This window comes from Vicugna pacos, chromosome 20 (genome assembly GCF_048564905.1).
Source record: "Vicugna pacos chromosome 20, VicPac4, whole genome shotgun sequence".
NCBI lineage: Eukaryota > Metazoa > Chordata > Mammalia > Artiodactyla > Camelidae > Vicugna > Vicugna pacos.
In genome coordinates this window covers 4163999-4180559 of record NC_133006.1, presented here as the reverse complement: position 1 = coordinate 4180559, position 16561 = coordinate 4163999, and the positions used below count along the sequence as shown (strand labels likewise).

The 16561-nt window shown below is 52.3% G+C and overlaps 1 long non-coding RNA gene across 2 annotated transcripts; it reads right to left on the bottom strand.

Annotated features, from left to right (window-relative positions):
* Positions 1-9625: 9625 nt before the first annotated feature.
* Positions 9626-14882, bottom strand: LOC140687659 (uncharacterized). 2 transcript variants are annotated; one of them, XR_012062076.1, is made up of 3 exons: positions 14803-14866; positions 10823-10908; positions 9626-9873 (listed from the first exon to the last, which is right to left on the bottom strand). It is a non-coding gene; the product is annotated as an uncharacterized lncRNA (long non-coding RNA). The 2 variants fall into 2 exon arrangements; XR_012062077.1 differs by lacking the exon at positions 10823-10908 and having other exon boundaries at positions 14803-14882.
* Positions 14883-16561: the final 1679 nt, after the last annotated feature.

Here is a 16561-nt window from a genome sequence, read left to right as displayed (position 1 = left end):
TTTACATGGCAATAATGTGTTACCTGGTTTATTTTGGCTTATCCAAAATTAAATTAGAATGACATTAGGAGCCCAAATAATGAACAAAATCTAGATCCTTTTCTCCAACATCCTTTACAATAGAGGTGTAAGACAGTAAAGGTCTGTCCCATCGAGGTGGGGCCAAGCTGATGGAGGAGGAGGACCCGGAGCCCATTTCCCTCCCGCAGGCACACCAAAATTACACGCAGAGACACTACCGATTAGAAAAACAGGAAGACGAGCAGAAAAGACCTTCTACAGCTAAAGATACAAAGAAGGAACCGCAATACGATGTGTAGCAGGGCAGTCAAGACCCATACATATGCCCAGGTGGCTGACCCACAAATGGGGCAACAATTACAACTGCAGAGGGTCTCCCCAAGGAGTGAGGTGTCTGAGCTGCACGTCGAGTCCCCGGGGTCTTGCTCCAGGAAGAGAAGCTTCCAGGGCACTTGGCTTTGAAGGCCGTCAGAGCTTGTTTTAGGCAGAGACACAGGGCAGTGGGAAATAGGGATCCCATTCTTAAACGGTACATACACTGAACATTGTCTGGGGTCAGTTCGTTTTGCTGTATTTTTTTGAATGGGGAGGGGGGCCCAGGTGTCCTTAAGAAGCCGTGGTCCGTGCTGAGAGCTTAGATGGCAGGGACCGGTGCTCTCCTGCGCCCCTGCACCTGGCAGCCCATCGCGCGCCCGTCTGACGGAGTGGCCCTCGCTGTGAATACAACCGTCGCACACTGTATTGTGCCGTCGTGTTGCTGATTTCCCTTTGAAATGTAAAATAATGCAAGCTTTGTTTGTTGCTGTTTTTTAAAGTGGTAACATCTTACTACAAAGAAAACCCTTTTTGTGGTTGTAAGGTTTAGCTTATAAATCATTCAAATTGACGTGAAAGATCACCAGGTCACTGTTAATGACTTAGTTTATTAAGAATATATGTGTTTTTATAAAGGAAAAGCGATTGTGCATATTTAATCAGTACGATATGTCTCTTTTGCAGAAATAAAATGCTGCTTAGAGGTTCTCTTTAAATGTTTTTTATTTTCGTGCTCAGCTGCACTTTTTGTTACTCTGTGGAGTGTTCTGTACAAAGCTGTACATTTGTGCTGTTGAGATACTTTTGGTTTTTAAAATCGGGACTTAGCATATTTGACCATGTTAAAAATAGTATTTTTGTTATTAAAAAGTCAATTGCATAAAATTAAAAAAACAAAAGGTATGCACAGAAACCTCACGTACCCCATGACCCAGGGCAAGGGCAGTAACCTGAAGGGAGCCGGGCTTAGACCTGCCTGCTGCTCTCGGAGAGCCTCCCCGGGTCGCAGGCGGCACCCGAAGCTGACCCTGGGGACACGGACACAGGAGGCAGCCACGATGGGGGCTTGTTCTACCACGGGAGCACTGCTGCTGGCAAGAACAATTTTTGAATCCATCCCCACACACCTTAGCCTCCGGACCTGGCCCTGACCTGGCCCTACCCACCAGCCAGCCAACACCAGTATCAAGGTGCCTCAGGCCAGGCCGGGACACAGCTCCTCCTTCCTTAAGACCTCCTGAGCCCACTCCTAGCCTGGAGCCACCAGGGGGCCTGGGGCCTGGCTCCACACACCAGTACATGGCACTAGATCCTGGACCCCAAGGGCCTGAGGCCAGAGACCCTAGGACCCAACTGCCCACCAGTGAGCCAGCACCAGCTTTAGAATCACCAGGCCCTTTATCCAGAGAGCCCGGCCCTGGCCCCACCCATCAGCGAGAGGACACTCACCCCGGGATCCACCCTCACCCCAAGTGGGCAGGCATCAATCAGCTCGGGGCCCCTGGGTCCCAGCCTTTCTCTCCAGGAGGCTGATACCAGCTCCAAGACACCTAGGAGCCCTCAGCCACCTGCCCACACACCAGGGGGCCAACACCAGCTCCGGGACACTGCAGACCCCCAGTCAGCCATGTCAAAAGCTGGTCCTGCCCAACAGCAGGCTAACACTCGATCGGGTACCCCTGGCCCCTCAGTCACCCACTCCCTGGCTCACCTCATCAGTGGGCCAGCACCAGCCCCGGGACCTCGGGGCCCCGTCACAGTGGCTGGCAGCCTCCACGCGAGGCAGGGTGATCAGTCAGACTGGGGGCCCTTGCTCTGAGCCTCTTCCTTCTCTGAGTGCCACCGCCAGTCTGGGCGCCTTGCCCTTGCCGCCGAGCCCTAGGAGTGTGGCTGATTCCTGTCCTTCCTCCCAGCCATGGCTCTGCATCCCAGGGAAGGAGGCCCGAAAGGGGCTCGGCAGATGGCTCTCCTGAGGCCCCGGGGAGCCTGGTGGCATGTCCAGGAGAGCCTGGAGATCGTCTTCCCCAAGGGGTGCTTCCAGGGTGGCCAAAAGTCCCTCTTCCTGGGCATTGGTGCTTAGAAAATGCTGTGCCTTTTCCAGAAGCCCCGTGTCTGACAAAAGTTCATCTAAGAGGCTGGCTGAGCATCTGGGGCCTGGGGGCTGGTACTGTGGGTCCAGTGGAGGAGATGTGTCTTCACTCGGGTCCTGCTGCTGCCAGGTATGCGTCTCAGTCCGTCCAGGCTGCAGAATCACCCCATGGGTGGCGCACAGCTGAGCCGGATGCTGCAAGGGTTGTGAGGATTGCTGCGACCGGAGGTCAGGCTGCGGGGCGCCTTGGAGCTGGAGTGTGCAGGCTGTTGGGCGGGCAAGCTCCTTCTTGGGTGGAGGGCATGAGTGCTGCATGAATGGGTGTGAGCCCCCCTCCTGGACTCAGTCCTGCTGAGGAGCCACAGGGCACTCTGCCCAGAGGTGAAGGGTTCTCTGCTGCCTGCACAGCCAGGATGGGCTGGACCACCAGGAGCATCAAGGCTGGCCCACCCAGCCACCAGAGGGAGTACAAGGTGCAAAGAAGCTGGACGATGAAGGAGGGGCTGCTGTGGCCAAGGACTGGATGCTCTGGAGTGGATCAGATGGAGGACAGTGATGAGCGCTGTTGTGGACAGTGGGCAGGGGGCTTAGGCCCGACAGCACAGTGAGGGCTCATCTGGCACTGAGGGCTTCTGCCTCGGCCTTCCCAGGCCCACCTCCGCTCTGCTCCAGGTGACGAGCTCTCTGGCTCTGAACTATCTAGGGAAGACGAGACAAAGGGGACAGGTGCATCAGAAGCAAGACATTCTGGATGGATTTGTGTCCAGCCACCGTGATCTGACAGGCACTGGGCCACAACAGTGCCTTCTAGTAGGCCTTGACCCATAGCGATTTGACCTCCACCTGTCCCCAGGCCCTTGTAAATGAGGGGCAATGTCACGGCCACACTGGACCCCTGGCTTCTATGAGCGATCCCCCATAGACTGGCTGGACCATCAGGCCCTGTCACGGGCTGTCCAGCACCTCCTCCACCCTCCGCCATCTGGAAACGGATGCCTTCAGGTCAGCCACCTTAGTGAATTCCTATGGCGAATCACACCCGCCCCCACCCCACACCCCCAACCCCTCAGCCCCCACCCACACATCCAAAACCATCGCAAGAGCTCACATATACTCAGCACCTGGGCAGGGGTAAGCGGCCCTCCCGCCTTGGCACAGATCATCTTCCACCCGCTGAGGACTTACCTGGACTCGAGGTTCGGGGAGTCCTGCTTGACGAGCCAGTTCTTCCGCGTGGGGGACGCCAGGAAAGCGGTCCCTCTCAAAGGCTTGCGCCAGGATCCTTGTTTGAGAGGGTGAGATGAATGCCTGCTTTCTCTCAGCCTCTTTTGGGCGGCGATCTCAAGGAGCACACACAAAGAGGAGAGGGTATGGAAGCCCAGGCGCATTCAGTGCAGATGCTCCACGGCAACATCATGACAGGTGTACATGGAATGTCACAATAGCTACGGGTCTCTGTCTCCATCTCTATAGCTTATTCGTGTGTGTAAGTACACACAGGCACAGCGCACACGCACATACATTTTTTCCAGAACCACCTTTCTTGCCACTGAGTGCTCTGAAGTTCTGTTGGACCAACACTGGAACAATGCTAGCTAGGGAGCCCTAGGGAAAACCGGCCAAGGGGATGGAAGAAGGGAATTCTGCACTTGCTGACAGTTATGGGGACCAGAAGGTTCAAAGCTGGGAGGAGGGTACAGCTCAAGTGGTAGAGGGCATGCTTAGTGTGCATGAGGTCCTGGGTTCAATCCCTAGTACCTCCACTAAAAAATAAATAAGTAAACCTAATTATCTCTCTTTACCAAAAAAAAAAGTGAATATTAAAAATGTTTTTTACAAAAAGAAGGTTCAAAGTCTTTCTGGCCACGCATCACCCCGCCCTCCAAACAGGGGCTTGATGCTCATATCTGGAACACTGCTGGGGCAGGAACCAGATATCCTTGTTTCCTCTTTTAAGTATTTTCTGCCACACATCTGCCACCCACGTTCAGAGGTGATTCTGAACTTTGTGGGCTCTGTGATGGGGAAGGACTGGCAGAACCCTGGAGCTCTCTCTTTTATTAATTCCCCTGTGGAGGATTCCCCTGAGGAAGGAAGTGAGTCAAAAATGGCTGTGGGTGGGGTTCTGGCCTCCCTGGGGACCAGAGGGACTGATTCCACAAAGACAAAGCCAGCGAAGAGGGACTGGAGGGAAAAGAGATGATCTGAGTTGGGGTTAAGAGGCTGGGTATTTTTTTAAAGGAAGCAGATCTTTGTTTTTTGGGGGGCAGTGATAAGGCACAATAAAAGTTAATTCTGTAGTTGAATTTTACTCTTCATTCTGCTCCAGCACCAGCTCCAAGTCTCTTGCTTATGAAAAGCCAGAAGGAAGGACCACTCAGGGACTAGAGAGAGGCCCACCTCTGTTTTATCAGCATCTCTGGTGCCGGAGCCAGTGTCACCTCCACCAGCTGCTCCTGTGGTGGGACAAGCTACATACGCTCCAGTGGGAGTGGGCTCTGAGCCAGAGCAGCTGGGACCATCCACTCTAGTGCGTGCTCCGTCTCCAGCTTCACTGGAGAGAATGAGAGACAGAGCCCGCTCCAGCCCCAGAGGCTCCCTGCCCCTGGTACGTGACCAGGAGGAAGGGGACAAGGGAGGAGCCATCTGAACTCCCTGCCTCCCCCCAAAGCTGGCAGCAGAACTCTGCCCGATGGATGCGCTGAGTGGGTGGGCTGTCACAGGGGGGCTGGGGCAGGGCTTCCTTTTGCAATAAGCTGCCCCACCCCGGCCTTTCTATGATCCTGACTCCTGGGACCAGGGTCCAAATCCCCAGCTCCACCACCTGTCAACCATGTGACCTGGGCAACTTACTTAAAAACCCCAAGCCTTCACTGTCCACCCGAGGTCAGTAGGGATGGGCAATAATGGGACATCCTGCACAGAGTGGCTGTGCAGATTAAATGAGGTGGAACAGACAGAACAGTGCGGGGAGGGGGGGCCTGGCCCACTGGTTGGGGGATGGAGTTCACCATGGTGCACCCAGCAACTGGCCCAGAGGCTCAGCCAGCAGTTAGCACACATCCGACGTGCACTTAGCCACATGGGAGAGAAACAGAAACGGCCCGGGGGTGTAGTCGCCACAGGGAACGTGCATCTGGTCGGGGAGTCAGAACGTGCATTCTGTGAACACAAATGTGCATCTGAACGTGCGTCTGAATAGGGAGACAGACCAGGGGGTGGTCTGGGTGGGTACAAGGCGCCCCATTGGGTTAAGCAGAATTGAGCTGCCTTCTAGTGAGGATAGTGTTGCTGAAACGCCCCTCTACTTTACCCATCGATACTGGGTCCTGTGCGTGCTGATTTTCAGTCAGTGTGATGCTGGTGTCCTCAGTGTACAGAGAGAAAACCAGGGGTTCCCACAGGGCTCTGGCCATGTCCTCTGCTTCCTGAACCCCCACTCGATTGGTGACCCCTGACTGGGATGCAGAGGTGGAATGTGGCAGATCATGTGACACCCCCTTGCTCCCAGGGGGTGTTGAAAATAGTGGCTCCCTCTCAGTGCCTGGGCTCCACCTGGTCCCAGAAAAGCAACCCTGGCAATGAGCACATGGTACCACCATCCATGCCACTATCACCCAGCTCAACAGTGTGGCCACCTGTGTCATCACCACCCACCTCAGGGACCAAGTGTGGTGGCCCAGGAGAGAGGGCCTGGCTGGTAGGGCACTGGGTCACGGTGGCCAGGGCAAGTGATGGGCCACCCAGCAGAGTCCCTCTCCAGACTCTTGGGAATGGCCTCTTTCTGTTACCAGGACGGAAGGCTGTGGTCCAAGCCCCTGCACAGTCCCAGTCATGTCCTATCGGGGTCATGCTGACCTTGACTCTCAGGTCTCAGATGCATCCTTCCTACGTTTGCCTTCCTTGGGCTGAGCTGGTATCATTCCTGTGGATTTTAAACACCCTCCTGTCTTATGTACTGAGTGACCCCAGGTCCTCCCTGGGCCCCTGGGCGTGTGTCTCATCCAGGACAATGGAGGACAGCGAGGGGACTGAAGCTGGAGAAAGCAGGGTGACAGCTTTCCCCCTCGCAGCCCACCCTGCTGGCCTCCCCATGGGTGCAAGTCCTCAGGAACCTTCCCTCCCTGCAGGCCCTGCTCTGCCTCAAGTTACTGTCTGAAGGAGACACGGGGGAAGTTTCTGGGTGGGTGGGCGCCTCTCCATAGGAAGTTCAGGGTCAAGGTAGGATCTGTTATTTGTCTGCCATCTGGGACCTCCTTGGGGGCAGCCAAGTTGACAGGCAGGAGCTATGTGGGGGCTGAGTCTCTAAGCCCCCCTGAGAAATAGGCCACCATTCCTATTGCTTTAGGAATTGATTTTCTTAATGTCCCAGACGGTGGAGCCCAAATGGAGAATTTCAGGTGTTCTTTTTGTAACAACAGAAGTCTATGCCCCGTTGAAACTCAAACTTTGAGTTTATATATGGTGTGAACTGGAATAAACTTTTGAGTTTATACTATTTCCATTCCAATGATAAAAAAAAAAAAAAAGAAAACCACATTCTGAATATCTGATTTGGAAAATTCCCCAGGTTCCCATTCTGTTTTATCATTTGCCGAACTGGTGAAGGTGGATCTTCTCAGTAGAAATGGGACTGGAGGCCCCAGGACCAAGGCCGGGGCTCCCTCCCCAGCTCCATGGCACCTTCCTGCCCCAAGAATCCCAGTGAAAAGCGGCATCCAGGCAGTCTGGGCATGCCAGGTGCTCAAATAAAAGGGCTTTGCCCTTTAACTCCTCACACACACAAATTTTCCCGGAACTTCTCCTTCCTTCTTGCCCCTCCCTTCAGGAAGAGCTCCTGGAAATGCAAAGAGCTGCGTGTCAAAGCTGATTCCTGGAGCAGGGGTTTGGTCATCGAGGTAGCATGGAGGACTGGGGTCTGGAGAGAGGACGGGAGACGAGGGGAGGGGGTAGGGCAGGATGTGGTTTTCAGTTTCTCACTTCAAGTGTCTTGGAAAAATCGCCATCTTCTCTGGATCAGCAGGAAGAGGCAGGTGGAGGGGCAGGAGCCGTGGGAATGAGATGCAGGGCGCGTCTGGGCTGTCCCGGGTGGGGACGCTGAGACAGCAGCACTAGTGGGTCTCTGGCTCCTGTGCTGGTCCCCCTGCCGGCACGTGGCTTCTTGCAGGCTGCTGGGTGGACGGGGTGGGTGGGGGTAACCGTCCTTCCTGACCAGCCCCGTCTGTCCTCAGGAATCCAGGTGCTTCTGCTCACTCTGCGGCCTGGCCTCCCTGAGCCTGTGAGACCCCCACCTACCCCAGGTTCTCCTGAGGCCTCGGGGCCAGACGGGGGAAGGGCACCGCGCCACATCTTCGAGGGAAGGGCACCGTTCTTGTCCCAAGGATCGGTGCTACGGGGGAATCCTGTGGTCTAGGTGGGCACAAGGGCCACTCAGTCCTGGGTCAGAGTGGCTGGACCAGAGACAGTGGCTGTGACTTCCCGCTGTGCCCAAGTCACCGTCAGTGCTGGTCACTCATGGTCAGGACTCCCGCCTGGGTCGCTCATCAGCAACGACGCAGGCCCCAGGTGGCTCATGGAAAGGGCCTGGGGAATGGCGGGTGCTTCGTGGATTCTTCCTGAGTGACCTCAGGACCGTTATGTGAAAGCGGAAGCCAGATGCCCTGTCCTGTCTCACCCTGTGAGTCAGAGGTGGCGCCTCAGGGGTCACGCTCCTGAGGGGATGAACAAAGTCTGCTGTGCAGGGGATGTTCTGAGCTGTTCCTGGGGAGGGGAAGGCTTTGGCATGGCCTTGGTTCCAGTCTGGGAGGCAGAGACTCCAGAGGGCCTGAGGAAGGAAGGGACCTCAACCTGGCCTCGAAGGCCCCATGTCCCCTCCATCCACAGCTCCACCCGGACAGGGGCCTGGATGCCACTCAAGGGCCCGGAAGACGAGACTCCTGTCAGTGGTGGGGCTGGGGTTGGGGGGATGCTGTCCCAGGGCCTCTGGCTGAGAAGGGGACGTGGCCTCTCCTCTGTGGACCCCTGAGCACATCACTGCCCCACTGCGGGCCTCTGTCTCCTCAGCCCAGAAATGGAGGGAGAATGATGCCATGGTGCAGGCCTCACAGAGTGGTGATGAGGAGAAAGGAAGGAGGATGTGAGCTTACTGTCCTGCTTCCCCAGGATGGATGAGGGTGAGAAAAACAGTGAAGGAATAAAAGCCGTCTGGCCCCGAGGTCTCAGGAGAACCTGGGGTAGGTGGGGCTCTCACACTTGCCAGCTGTGGAAACAGGCTCAGAGAGGCCAGGCCACAGCCCCAGGTCACACACCCCATGTGCGCCAGCGCTGGGATTGTTCTGGAACTGGAGCGTGCTGCAGGGTAACACTGGTGCCAGTGCCCAGGTCAGCTATCAGGGTCTGAGGTCGGGGGGCTGGGGAAAATGGGGAGAGGGGGTCTGGCCTCAAGGACTGTCCTCCATCCTGGCAGGAGCAGCAGGCCACAGCCGCCACCCCAGTGACAAGCCTCCAGAGGGCCCTGAAGGGGTGGGAGAAGGAGGTGAAATGCCCTGTGGGGGATGGGCTGCAGGGTCAGAGGAGGGCCCCCCAACTGGAGACCCCCAAACCGAGGGAGGAGAGGCCCTCCTCCTCCAGCCCTGCCTCCTGTTGCCACGTTGCTTAAGATCCTCCATCCGAGTGATCGGGAGGAGGGCCTGGAAGAGCGGGTGCAGGATGGACTTGCTGGAGCCAAGTTCAAACACTTGTGACTGGCCAAAAGCAAGTCTTGGGGGTTGATTAGGAGTCGGGGATCTCGGAGGGTGAGGGGCAGGGAGGTCAAGAGGAGGCTAGTAAGCGTCCCAGGTTGCTCCACGTGCAAACCATGGGGTGGGCCTGGAGGCTGTGGGTGAGGGGTTTTCAGGGGATGGTCTGTGGGGGTCCCTGAGAGCCGCACCTGGGTCATCCCTCCCTCAGCAAGGTCCACACGGACTGGTGGTGCTGGACATGGAGGTGGAGGGTGACCTGGATGTGAGTGAGTCTGGGCCAGGAAAAAATCTTCTCTAGATGCAGGAAAAAGGAAAGATCTCTTCCTCTTCAATGTGATGCTTAAGTGCCGTCACTGCCTGTCAACACAGGCAGGGGCTTCCAATGCCAAAATGCTTTAACAGTGTTGCCAGAACTCTGCCTCCATCACCTAATTACCGAATTGACACTCAAGAACAGAGCTTTGAATGAATCAGAAAAGACAGCTTTATTTGTTTCCTAATCTTGCCTCCAAGACGGTGAGCCTGCTGGGGAGAGAAGAAAGGGGGTGTGATAGTAAGACTTCAAGAGTTCAAGGGGGAGGTGCTGGCTTCCATGGAGGTCACACATAGGGCAACAGATCGTTCTTATTTTTGCAGATCAGCGGTCCCCTTCTTCCTGCTGAGCATGTTGCTCATCTCCAGCTTTGGAAACTCCTGATGTTCTTGTGCCTAGAACAAAGGGTGTTTAGGAAAGGAGTCTGTGCAAAAGTGCTGGAAAGAAAAACTTGTGCAGTTTAAAGTCAGGGTGATACATGTTTCCAGTACTGAGGCAGGCTGAGGCCTGGCACCTCTTGCTACAGTGTTTGGAAAGGCGGGGACCTGCACCTTGAGAAACAAAATGCAAAGAAACTATGAGGGACTAAAAATAACTGCATGCACGGGCAGTTGGGGCAAGTTATGAGCAGTAAGATGCAGGAAACAGAAACCCAACTGCCATTTCTGAGGTGCCCAGGGCAAAGGTGGGGGGTTGGGCAGACCACCCAGGCCCTCCCTCCTCTCCAACCCAACCCTGGTTGGCAACAGCATGAGACACGTCATCTAAACTATTACACAACTAAGCATTTGCAAACACCATACAGTCACTGATGACATGTGTGTACAATATCCCTGATCACAGGGACGAGTCACCACTCAATCCTCCATTTCGCCCCTTTAACCAACAACTGGATTTCAGAATCACTGTACTACTACATAAGGCATTGCTCATGCCTATACGACGCCAAACACAGAAAATCAAATTTCTATGGCTTCTTTCCTTTGAAGGACCAAGATGCTCTTTCACATGTCTTAGAATCTGGATGAAAAGATAAACCCATCAGATAAAGAGAAACAATTTTAAAAGTAGAAAGACGGATAGAAATTTCATTCTATCACTCAGACCAGGCATGTTAATAATATATACACAGCTAATAATATACACACAGCTTCATTGTGGAAAAAAGTTACATGTTTTAAAAATCAGAAATTTGCAAATTTTATGGAGAATAAAAATTTATAAAAATTGTTTATGGATAGTACAGATAGTAAAAAAAAAAATAACATTGATCAGTTTAAAATTCTTATTTTCCTGTGGCCAATGACCAAGGCAGAATTCATTTATAGGTCAACTTTAACCTACCTGTGGACGTGGCGGCCTTAACTGCTAATGCTCCAGCCATACCCTGTCAGCAGACACACCTCTGCTCACCCACGGGAGAGTTACGACTAGTAATCGTGGAGACAGGGAAAAAATCAAAGGATATTCTTTATGGAGAATCAAAGTTGCAGATCCCGATCTTGGGTTCATTACTTTGAATACCATATATATATATGACCATCTCCAATTCTGCAATCTATAAACCACAGCGTACAGTGAAAGAGACATTGCAAAAGCAGTATCTCATCCTCCCAGAAGCCCCCAGAGTCGGAAGTTTTAACGACCAGAGAAAATCATACTTTCTCTGGACAAGAAGAGATACTTAAATTTAAATCTGGAGCCTGTCCCATCTTTTACTGTCACATGTGCTTCCTTTTCCCATAAGCCAGCGTTTACTATGTGTTGTACAGAGATTGTGTTACGATGAACAAAGGGTTTTTTCCCTTTAAAAAATATGACATGTGTTAAAAAGTGCAGTGAGCGTAATGCCTACTAAACTTCATGATTTTCCTAGCAGAATAATGAGATGGACAACCGTGAAGTCCAGTGATAACATTAACTTTCCTATAAAGCAAATTATAGTCCTTACAAAAGAAGTGTTAAAAATATGACTCACGTTCTATGACTAGGAGAGGGCAAGGCAAACTGAGCAGTTAGACATCAGGGTAATAAGTTATGTACAAAAATCTCACTGCAGCATTGCTGAGAATAGTGGAAGTAGACATAATCAAATTTCTATCAAAGAAGGATAGTTAGGTAGGTCCTAGTATTCCTGTTCTTTGGAATACCTTTAAAACATCTGAAAGAGTCAGAATTATATGCACTGTTATGGAAAGACATCTATAATATACAGTTTGAAAAATAGCAAATTGCAAAACAACGTAGTCATGTAACATGTTTAAAACCTTTATATGTATTTATACACCATAAAAATATTCAGAAGAATAAACTTCAACCTGTTAACAATAGTTCCTTCTGAGAATGGGAGTGAGTTTGCTGAGAAGTGGATGAAAGGAGACACTTTCACGTAATAGGTGTATAATTTGACCTTTTTTTTTTTACAGTATGTATTCTGTATAATTAAAAAAAAAAGATCTAAGTGTTGTTACCATTTGGCAGAAGGGCCACAGTATTATCTTCATCAATGTTTGTTTTGTATGTCTGTGCACAGCACAGATCTGGAGGAGAGAGCCCAGAGGATAAACAAAAAGAAGAGATCACACCTGCAAACAGTCAGTGGGTTATTTTCCCACAACAAACCTTCTGGGTGACTACAGTCAGTATCCACCACTGCTCCAGCTCACCTGTTAACCCTAAAGCCTGCTAAGGGTAAGCCAGGGAGCAAGGAAGCCAAGGTCCAACCGCTCCTTGCCCCACCCCAGGACCTATCTGGGCAGGCTGATTACCCTTAGGCAGAGAACAGACTCAGGATGGGGCATGGAATTAGAACAAAATGAATAAAATTATTTTATTAATAACAACTGAAAAAAGCAAATCTTCCAGGGAAAGAAAGGAATAAAATAAGGACAATTCAGACTTTTCATTTCATGTACATGGTTCAGCATGTAAAGAGTTTGCAAGCTGTCACCCTAACGAGTCAAAAAGCAAACCAACTGAAAATCAGTAACTCTTGACAGAGCCCTCAGAGAATGAGGTCACAGGGTGAATGCCAGCCCCCAGATGGGGAGATAGGCAGGTGGACACACAGACTCTTAATTTACCAAAGAGGAAATGCACAAGCAGAAACCTCCATGGACAAACCCCCCTATGGCTGGGGGAACTGACCCATAATTGACAAACTGCTGGAGGCTCAGGACACTAGTCTGAGTTGCAAACTCCAGGGGGCCCAGGGGTGGGGGTGGGGTGGGCAATTCTGTTCAGGATTCCTACCAGGTTCTCATACTGAAAACAAGGGGGAAAATAAAGGAGGGGGGCTGCACTTCCAGCAGAGGAGAAATAAAGTAACAATTTTGAAACAGGCTTACAAATTTCATTCTCCCTTACTACATCTACCCTCAGGAGAAGCAATTTACCAGACCTCAAACAACTGAGGCTTCTGTAGAACTTAACTGACCTAAAGGAAGAGAAATACCAAAATCCAGCCCTCTCTAGAGAAACCATATAAACATAACAAATGTAAGGAAAGCAGTAGCCAGAGAGCTAACCTTTATTCACACCAAAGAACTCACACGGTAGAGAAACTTCATGTTTGCAACCAATGCAAAAAAAGCTGCCAGCAAGCACCTATCCTTTAAACAAGAGCACATTGTCATTGTGTAGCAAAGACAGAGCTGTAATCACTCTTGTGGAGCCTTCATCCAAGCTCCAGCCCTGGTGTGCACAAGAAAGCTATAAACAGGAGTAATCCCTAAAATACAAAAGAAGGACCAGCAATCTTTATTTGGAGAAGAAAACTTAGATTGCACCAAATAATTCCTAAAGGAGAAGCAATTCGGTCCATTACACATTGGAATTCTATTGCTCATAAGATGACACCTGTAGGAAGTGAGGGTTCTCACTGCACAAAACATTGTCAGCGTCATGAACAGAAGAGGGTCTTCAGTGATCACTCATTCCTCAGTCAACACTGTGCATATGGCAATATTTAAGTCAAGGTGGCAAGGCCATTAGCTGGAGTTCCTGGCAGAAAACTTACACTGAGAACAAACACTATGAAGAATCCTTCAGCACACCACTGAGCAAATAATGTGGAATTTGCCAATGACTTCAAATCGTAAGATGAAGATGTAGGATTCTTAAGTTTTCCTGAAAATGCTGAATGCACAGTTTGGAAACAAGTAATAATAAACAAGATAAACCAACTGCAAGATTCATACTTGCTTATATGCCTACAGTAAAAGTGGTTGCTGAACAATTAAGTATTGTGCATTTATTATTGTGCATGACAAAATCATGAAACATGCTGAATAAAAATGGGCCATCTTTCCTTTCCTTCAATAACACAGTATTAGAAATCATTAAGTCATTTCCTACAGTTAATGGAGTAACAAACACTATTACAAACACACCAAACAGAAGGTAACTGAATAAATCTGGAAATTGTAGTGCCCAAAATAACATCTTAAATATTAAGTATATAGGCATACAGACACGTATATACGTATATACTTACTGTATATGGCGTATATAAATATATATGTATATACATCTGTGTGTGTGTGTATATATAAAACCAAGGACAAGAGAAAACCGACAAAAAACATAAAACGTTTATTTTTGGAGGCTTCCACACCAGCCCTGACCGGCTTCTCCCTCCCGGCTCTCCTGGCCCCTCTGGCAGTGGTCGGTCGGCGCCCACCCTGGTCCTCCGGGCGCTGTCACCAGCGTGGGACGCGCACGCCTCATCTCTGCCCAGGCTTCTGTGTCTGCATCACAGTAACCTCGCTGCCGAACAGTACACACACAAAACTTTTAAAAGATTGCCCCTACCAGATGCCCTCTGTGAAAATTTTAAAAATTAAATCAAAAAAATTTAAAACCTCCTTTGCTCCTTACACTGCGGAACCGGCGAGAGGGCGCCGCGGGCCCCGGCAGAGGGGACTCTCCGGGAGCCGGTTCCGTCCAGCCCAGCGCGGGCCCCCAGGCCTGCCTGGGCCCTCGGAGGTCGGCGCCGCCACCGCTCACAGCAGCCCCCCTCGCCGAAATCCGCGGTGCCGGGGCCGCTGCCCGAGCGCGGGAGTGGGAGCGCCGGCCGGGTACCGAGGACCGAGCGCCGAGCGGGGGATGCGCGTGGCAAAAGAATGAAGCCCGAGACGGCGCAGCGGAGCGATGGCAGATGGCTAGTCCCCTGCCCGCGCCCTGAGCCGCACTGGGGGCTGCAGGAAAATTTAAAACAAACCAAAAGAAAAAAAAAAACCACAAACTTTTCTTTCCTTTTACCCTTTTGTTGTGCGGGCAGGCGCGTGAGACTTTCCAGTCCTTTTGCCCCCAGCTCCACTTACCTGGAGAGACCCCAAGCGAGCTCGAGCTCCGGAGCGCCCAACCCGGGTGTCTACGCCGCCGGCCGACACCTCCCTCGCTCTGCCTTTCTTTTCCAATCCCCTGATCGCTGGGCGGCCCCTCCCTTCTCCAGGCGAGCCCAAGCCTGCTGCCCAGGACTAGCTCCATCCTCCACCTGCTCCCCCGCTCCTCCCCCTTCTGCTCGAGGAGACGTGGGACCTGCCTGCTTCCCGCGCCACGGGCTCCCTCCCCGCCGCCCCCTGCCTCCCGCTTCCCTCCAGCATCTTTCCAGCTCCCCTCTGTCATCGCTGGTGTGCGTCTAAGTGTGCGCGCAAAGCTTTTGTTTTTGTTTTTTCCTCTTTGCTCTTGCAACCCTGGAGTCAGAGGTGGGGGAGCAAAAGTGTCCAAGTGTTGCAAAAAATAAAAGCAAGCAGGAAGTGCTTATATTTGCAACATTGGCACCCCGCCTCGTCCCATCTTGGTGCCTGGCCTGGGCGAGGGCCTTCCCGGTTTTAGAGGGAGCCTCTCATTTCTCTCAGTGCCCTGCACCAACTCCGGGTTTAGGATCTGACAAGTCCTAACAAAACGTTCTCCCCTGGGCGGTAGCAAGGGCGTGTCGGCGTGGGAGTCGGGGAGATTTCTCAATAAGCAGCAACCATCCTTCCCACCCGGGTTTCGGTAGCTGGTCCAAGGTCCAGGACGAGAGCAAAACACCACTGGGCTGGGGCAAAAGGGGTTCCAGGGTGAAGCAGCAGCTGCAGAACAGTGCTTTGCCCGTCTTCCCTTCAGTCTCTGCCTCCTGAACCCTGACAGCTCCCCAGGAAGTCACTCCTGGGGGTGCTGACAGGCAGCGAAATTTCACAGAACTCAGTGGCAACATTCCCTTCCTCAAGTTACTTCGTGGTTGTTGATGACGCTGTTGTTGCTGAGAAACCAGTAGGAAAAGACGACACAGAATGTTGCAGACGTGGGAAGGGCTCCATTTTCAGGGCCCCTTGAAACAGCAGGCTGTATGTATACTAGATCACATAACCACAAAGAATTTCCCCTGGGAGATGTATTTCATAGCTCTTCCCTGAAAATTCCCACTCCTTGCTCTGGATGAAACGGTCCTGAGGACAAGCTGGGAGAAAGGTCTGGTTGGCAGGGGCCCAGAGATGCTAACACTGAGGTCTCGTAACAGGCAAAGGTAACTGTGACCTCCAGGGGGGCCGGCCTCCCTCACCTGGGGGTCCTCAGCCTTCCACGCGCTGCTCACCTCTGTACCCCCGTGGTGTCTGTGGCCCCGGGAGGGCAGGCGCTTGTGCCCGTCGGCACCACTGCTCTACCCTGGGAACCTGGCACACAGCAGGTGCTCAGTAAATCATTGTGGAACGAACAGTAATACTGGGCTCCATTGCTGTGGGTGTCTGTCCCCCCAGTTCAGGGACCTCTCAGGCCCCCTCACAACTGGCAGGAAAATACTACTACTGCCCGCAGCAGCAGCAGTTCTGAGGGGTACGTGGGCTTTTCCAAGCTTCCGCCTTCGGCATCGGCCTCCCAGCAGGGGAGTGGCTGCGAGGGACGAGCTTCACTCTCCAGAGCTACAGGGAGCAAACTCAAGGGCCACAGACAGGAGTGCCTTTCCAGCATCACCGCTCACCCGCCCACCTTTGGGAGACTGGGAGGCTTTTCTGCTGCATTCTGGCCCTGAAGCCCCAATCCCGGGTGGACGTGCCTCCCTCCCGGAGCAGGGAACCACTGAGCGACCTGTCACTTGGC